This window comes from Pteropus medius, unplaced genomic scaffold (genome assembly GCF_902729225.1).
Source record: "Pteropus medius unplaced genomic scaffold, Ma_sr-lr_union100, whole genome shotgun sequence".
In the NCBI taxonomy this organism is placed as follows: Eukaryota; Metazoa; Chordata; class Mammalia; order Chiroptera; family Pteropodidae; genus Pteropus; species Pteropus medius.
Window position 1 is genome coordinate 23,234,828 of NW_024340849.1, and position 7,166 is coordinate 23,241,993.

At 32.9% G+C, this 7,166-nt stretch overlaps 1 pseudogene; it reads right to left on the reverse strand.

Moving 5' to 3' along the window:
- Positions 1 to 6,729: 6,729 nt before the first annotated feature.
- LOC120589875 (uncharacterized) lies at positions 6,730 to 6,847 on the reverse strand (annotated as a pseudogene).
- Between the last annotated feature and the right edge of the window lie 319 nt (positions 6,848 to 7,166).

Consider the following 7,166-nt stretch of genomic DNA (forward strand, 5'->3'; position numbering starts at 1 on the left):
TTAAAAAAAAAAAAGAAAAAAGAATACATATGAATTTGGACGCCATCACAGAGTATTGTTTTTGTTCCTTTTTCTTCTTTCTCTTCTTTCTTCTCCTCTTTCTCTTGGTCCTTCTCTAAAGGCTTGTAAACTAAAGATACAAAGAAATGTACAGAAAAATTGTGTTCAGTTTACAGAAGATCCCAGCGTAGGCTGAAAATTTTTTACTTTTTCTATAGACATTAAAAAGAAGATTAAATGATTGTTTTCAAGGAAGTAATAAGTCCCATAACCAAATGAACTCTCATAGTAAACTTTATAACCACAGGATTAGCATATTCATGAAATAACTTCTTGATGAAATCAGGCAGTGATTACGCTTGAACTTATTCTTCTAATTAGAAATGACATGGAAAATTCATATACTTATTGGAGTTAATATCTATTGAATAATGTTTGTATATCTTAGCAACCATTTATGGTATTTTTGTATTTGCCTTGAAATATAAATGTCTTTACTAATTTTCTTCTTTCCTAAGAGTATGTATATAAGAATTTTCATATTCATTATCTTTGAAATCTAAAACTCATTAGACATTTTCATGGGCCCTTGGTGTCTTTATGTTATTTGTCTCCTCTTCAGTCATCATCTCTCACCATTCTTCTCAGCAGAATATGATCACGAAATCACCTAAAAAATGTTTAATATAAACATGACATTTACTCTTATAGTCACACTCATTATTGAAATGGTGGGTAAAATTTCAATGTAAGAAATTTTAAAAGAAAGAGTCATTAGTAAAAAAGAGGAAGAAATTGTCAGGATGACTCTTACTAAAATATGAATCTTCAATCTTCAGTGCCTGTATTTTTTCTGTTTGCATTAACACAGATGTAAAATCTACATCTTCTGGTGAGATGTAGATTTTATGTGTTTGAAAAGTTGGAAATGATAGGCTAGTTTAAAAAGAATAATATTGTCTTGATTGTTTATGAATTGTAAATATATAAAAGACTGGAAAATGGAAGACCATGTGGCTTAGATAAATGAGAATTTGACAAATGGGTAGAGACAACATATACCAAGTTGGAACACAATACCTTATGATTACTGTTGTCAACAAGTACAATTAAGACTAGGTGAATGGGAAAGTTAGGGCACAATCCTATCTAGAAACTTGCAGACTAAATAAAATTTTCTACATTGTTATTAAAATGACCCCTACTGCTGGACAAAAGTCACAATGTGGGCTTAGTGTTGAGGTGTTGCTACAGAAGGTGTACAACACTGATAAATAAATACTAAGAGATTATTTTAGTGGGGATAGGTAACTTCACGAATGAGCACCTTTAGGGAGTTTTGCTATGGAAGAAGGGATTTATAAATATATGTGAGATTTCGGTACGTGTGAGTTTTCTGTTTAAGGTGTAATGAACTGAATGTTGAAAAAAAGGCTGTTTTGGAAGTTGTGCTCACTCTATTACTCCAGCTACCCTGGGAGATGTCAGTGATTGTCAGGATGACCTCTCAGAGATTAAACTCTCTCTGGATTCTAAGATCCTTTGTGTAAGGAATTTTTAGATGTTTTAGCTATTGTTTATTTTCATTAACTTCAGGATCTATTTCAGAACTTTGCACACAGTGGCAGTTCAGCAATTTTTAACAAATCGATGAATAACATTCATTTTTAAGTGAATTTTTAAGAAGCTCAAGAAAGTTTTAAGGAAAAAAAGTTATAAAAATTTTCTCAATAAAACAACAAGAATAAGTCCTATATTTAAATGAATCTGATTCTGTTAAGCTCTAAATCTGGTCTCTCTATTTCAGGAGAAATTTGATGGTCCATATGTTTCTCAAAACTTAACTACACATGATTTAGGTTTTTTGACTGGCTTAGACAAAAGAAATCTAATGTTGTGGACATCTTAGAATATTTTATGTCTTTCCCCTCTAGTGGCCATAACTCTTTCAGATCACTTATTTCTAATGCTATAAGCCAGAGGCAAAATTGAAATAGTAAAAAGTAATTTGTGAAAGTCAGGCTTGCTTCACAGGGGCCTTGGGTTAATGTGAACCATTAAAAACAGGCATGTTAATATTCACTTGCATTTTTTTCTCTGTATTTTATGATTTTTTTTTTAATTTTAACTTTTCAATTTACCTTAAAATCTGTTAGTATTGGTAGAAGATGAGGTGATAACTTCATTATTTCTCTAAATAATATTTTAGGTAATAAGTAATGTGATGTTTCTCTTATCAAGTATGTATTTCATAATTTCATACATATATGAAATTATATATATGTAAAATTATATATGTGAAATCTGTATTATATATATATATTTTACATTTATACCATTAATCTCTCTATCAATTTTTACAAAAGTACCATATTGTTGTTTGAATATTGAGTAAAAATGCCACCTTTTATTAATTTTTGTTTTTTCAAAATATTTTAATTGCTCATTGTTTCAGATAAATACATGTTCTTTTTTCTTTTCTTTTTTTCAAAAATAAATTTTACTGAGGATCTACAAGGTACAAGACACAATAAACAAGATATACATGGTCTCTGTTCTCATGAAGTTCGTAGTGTAGTCAGTGTATATCCAGGCTAAAGCTTCTCTCCAAATTCTCCTTTGTGTTTCTGCTAAGGTATAATAAGCCAGACTTTGAAGAAGTCTTATACATAGTATTTTATTTGCTTCATTTTGTTAATGAGAGAGAGAACCTATCAGCCTACTTCATTCTTTTCACCTGGTCCATCCATCAATAACTTTTGACCTTTTGACTCTCTAGAGTTGAGACACTTGCAAAAGAAAGCAGGAATCTTATTTTCCATATTCATATAGTATCCTAGTTCATGACTAGCACATAGTAAACAGCAGACTTGTCACTGCTATCTTGACACTTATTACAAATGTAAAACATGGCTATGTAGTTGCTATTCTAAGTCATTGCTCTGATCTCCTTCCTGATTAAAAATCATAAGACAAAAACTGTTACTCCTGACAAACTAATTCTTTTATTATAATATGATATCAATAACTCATAATATTTCTAGTTTTCTAGGATGTCTTGAACTAAAATCCATGCCCAATTTCAACACGTGCCCTTAGCTGAGATCTCTGCCAGAATGACCACACCCACTTCAGGCTCTCCTTTTTGTTCTTTTGCAAGAATGTGCTGCTAAATCTAACATCTTTTTGTTAAACCTGATTTTAAAAATAATAACCGTAATTAAAATTTACAAGCATTTATATCCTCTTATGAAAATTAAATTTAAATGTATAATAGAATTTACCTTTAAGGTACATTATCGCTTTTTATTTTAAGACTACCTCTTAGCAGAGCCATGTCTTTGTGGTCTTTAATTCTGCTTAGGGACAGGAAACTATATTTGCATAGAATCTACACTTCCTTTATATTACAAAGTATCTACTGGTCACACTGAGTTATGTATTTTAGTGGACATTCTCTGTTGGCTGCTCCAAATCCACTTTCTTGTCTTCTTTCAGTGCTGAGCTTTACAGACTTCACAGGGCACTTGCCCTTTGCTTTTGGTTGGATTCAGCCAAGGGAATATACCAGAGAGATCAGGAGGAAGAAGAAAGAATTTGGGGCATTTATTCCCCTCAGTTCTCTCCTTGCTCATGGAAGGTTGTACAGCAGGGGCTGAGTTTCTGTCTTCTGTGGGGTCGGCATCTCCTACACCTATGGTTTCACTGGGTGTATAATAGCATTCCCCACTTATAATGGTTCCCTCGCTGTCACTAACTTTACCATTCCTTGCTGCTCTTCTTCGATACTGCTCAACTTTGTAAATAGTCCTTGTTACATGCTCTTGAATTGCTGTTTTAAAATTTTTATGTCTTTCTTGTCTGTGCCTGATTAATACATGTGAGGTCTTATTTGCTTGAGCAGGGAAAACAGAGTGGACATCTCTGCCCATCCAACCCAATCCCTCCAGGCTGCAGAAAGTCATGAACTTCACTTTACACAGGAGAAGAATCAGAAGTAGCTGAATTGAACTAATAATGTGATAAATTATAAAACTGAATAATTTATAATATACTGAATATAATAGGTTAGTCTATTATATTTTGATGTAATTTAATTGTCCTAATAAAGATTCTAGGCCAATATATTGGGAAAAACTCCCATGGAAGTGGGAGTTTTTAGTGTTCATGATCAGGAGAAGAAATTGTGAAAGGACATGAGAAGGTAGACGATGAGCCTTGGATAAGAATAAAAAAGAAACATTGTCTTCTCTCTGAGACATTATGTCAATTGGGCCTAGATTACAGAACAAGAGAGATCCTGGGTCCTTCTGATGGGTATAAACTGGGTTTGCATGTAATAAAGTATTAGATAGGAAGGCAGCTTTGGCAAGTCCACATACTGCCATTTCAATTAGCAATAATTCTTTTACCTGCTTTCCTTAGCAAGATTTTACCAAAAATTGTTGGATTAATGAAATGATATGATCATTCTAGGCCTACTGAGTGAACTAAGGTACTGGTGGCCCAGTAATAACAACTGAGCCATAGTTGAATCCAGGAGAGTGATTTTAAAAGGGTTATCATCAAAACAGGCAGCTGCAAAAGCACATAGACACCTGGGTCCTGGTCTTGAGATGACAGAAACTTGGAAAACATTTGAGGTAGGCTAATTTCTGGCAATCAAGTTGGCAAGAACTCATACATGCATACAATGGTTCCTGGAAGAACACTTGACTCTATTTTATAATTAGTCATTGATGAAACTAGGCCCTTTATATTGTAATTGTTTAATGTCTAATTATACTCTTAAGTTCCAAGTTCACTGTAAGCTGGTATATTACTTTTCTTCCATTCTTTGGTTCACATTCAATAAATATGGGTAATAATAAATTCTAGAAATAAAAGTGAAATAAAAAATTTAAAAGGAAAGGGAGAAAATATTGCATAGATGAAAGAAGCAATGTTGTCTAGTAGGTGCGGGCCATGAGTTTTTATAACTTTGTGACCGTGAGCAAGTTGTTTAACCCTTCTTTGCCTCAATTTCCTCATCTGAAATTGGCCCTAATAAAAGTATTTAATACATTGGGTTGTTGTGAAGAATTAAATCTTTTAATATATGCAAAGAACTTAGATCACTGCCAGTCATACAGTAGGCTCCAAATAAGTCAGCTATCAATATTATAAACTATAACTGTTATATTATAACTATTATAACTATAATTGTTATTATTGCTATTACTACTAATATTTAAGTAAATAATTAAAGAAATTGGATTGAAAGTGGATAGTAGTGACAGGTGAGACCCTTGGCTTCCAAGAGATATTTTGGAATATATATACTTCTTTTAGTTCAGTCTCCTATGTTTGAACTACTCTGATTTTATTATACATATACACAATTGCATATGAAATGATATGTCATCTTTCTTTTTCATCTATCTTATATGTTTCATTGCCATGAGATTTCCCCACATTTATCATTTCCTTAAGGACTGGACTTTTTTTCACGGTTCCTTTGCATTCCTTCTTATTTATCCTCCATCGTTGAACAGAGTTAAAGCACAAATTGTGCTGCAAAATCACAGAAAATGATTACACAGGGAATAATTAAGGACATTTTCATAAATGCTACACATCTTCACATCATTAATTTAGATTTAATAATTAGAAATGATAACTATTGCATTAAGAATACTTAATGGATAGAGATTATGATCAGTTTTTCTTTATGTTTATAGTCTCTCTTTCACTATATGACATTAGATAATGCCAAAATGTAGGAGTTAGAGAGCCAGAATGTACCTGTCAGCTTTGCGAGAAATAATGATGAACATGACGTAGGTGACATAACATTTTATGTTCAAGTATGGATAGCCTGAGGGCAGAGAAGCTCAGTTCACTTGGACCATAGCATTATCACCATCCCAGTACACACCCTGGAGAAACTAGCTTTACATAACGAATTGGCAACTTTATATTTTTATACAACTATTGATATTTGAGAAAGGCTGTATTTGATCAAATCATCCCCCAAATAACTATAATACCTGAAATTCCATCATTCCTTTTTCTTAGGAGACAATGGATTCCTTCCCTCACCTCCTTTAAAATGCAAAAAATAAGGATGAGAGAAAAATTAAGACATTATATAGGTTAAAATAACTCTTTGGGCGTTCCCCAAAGGGACAAATAGTTTGGAGTAAGATGCAATGGATACAGGTGATAAAGGAGAATCTGATTTCATGAGCCAGCCAATCTGGGTTCTAACTCTGATCTCTCACTATCTTGTATACAAACTTTGAAAAAGTGTTCATTGCTTTTAGTGTCATTTGCTCACTTACAGTACACCTCTAGGGGCAAAATAGTGCATTGGGATAACATAACTTCCAGTCTTGAGAATATTAGAGTCCATTCAAGGAAACAGTAATGGCCAATGTCAAAGTTAAATACCAGGGCAATGCAATATGTGATTCTCAAGCAACTGGTATAAAAACATAAAAATTAAAAGGGTAGGGGATCACTGTAAACTGAGGAGTGGGGAGGATAGGATCTGAGGAGACTCTAAAGGATGAAATGGGTTGAAATCTGGGAAAAAATATGAGAGTTAGTAAAAGGGCACTATATTAGGTAAGACTTTGGGTATAAACTTGAGATACAAACTTTTTATGACTCATAAATAGATTATAATGAGAGAATTTAGTTTTATGATCTCACTACAATTCTTTTTTTTCTTTTCTTTTTTTTTTATGCCTACAGCACCTGGCTTCCTAGGTGGTCTCCCATCCAAGTACTGATCAAACTCGACCCTGCTTAGCTTCCGAGATCAGACGGGATCGGGCTTGTTCAGGGTGGCATGGCCCTAGACTCACTACAATTCTTGATAGCTTATATAGAATCTACACTTCCATCTTCATTCAGTTTGTTAGCCAATAGTTAGCATTCATTGTTTAACTCAGGATTTATATGGGAGGGAAATAATTGGGAGATCTAGTTGTTTCTCTTTACTTTAATAATAATAATAAAAAATATTTTTAAAAGTTGCCAAATGGAACCATTGATTTTTATTTCAAAGTAAGCAACTACAGTTTATTCTCTGATAAAAATGAAGAATTTCCTTTTCAGCTGATAAGGCACAGAGTGTTTATCTTTGGTTGATCAAATAAAGAAGTCAGCCTAGGCTATTC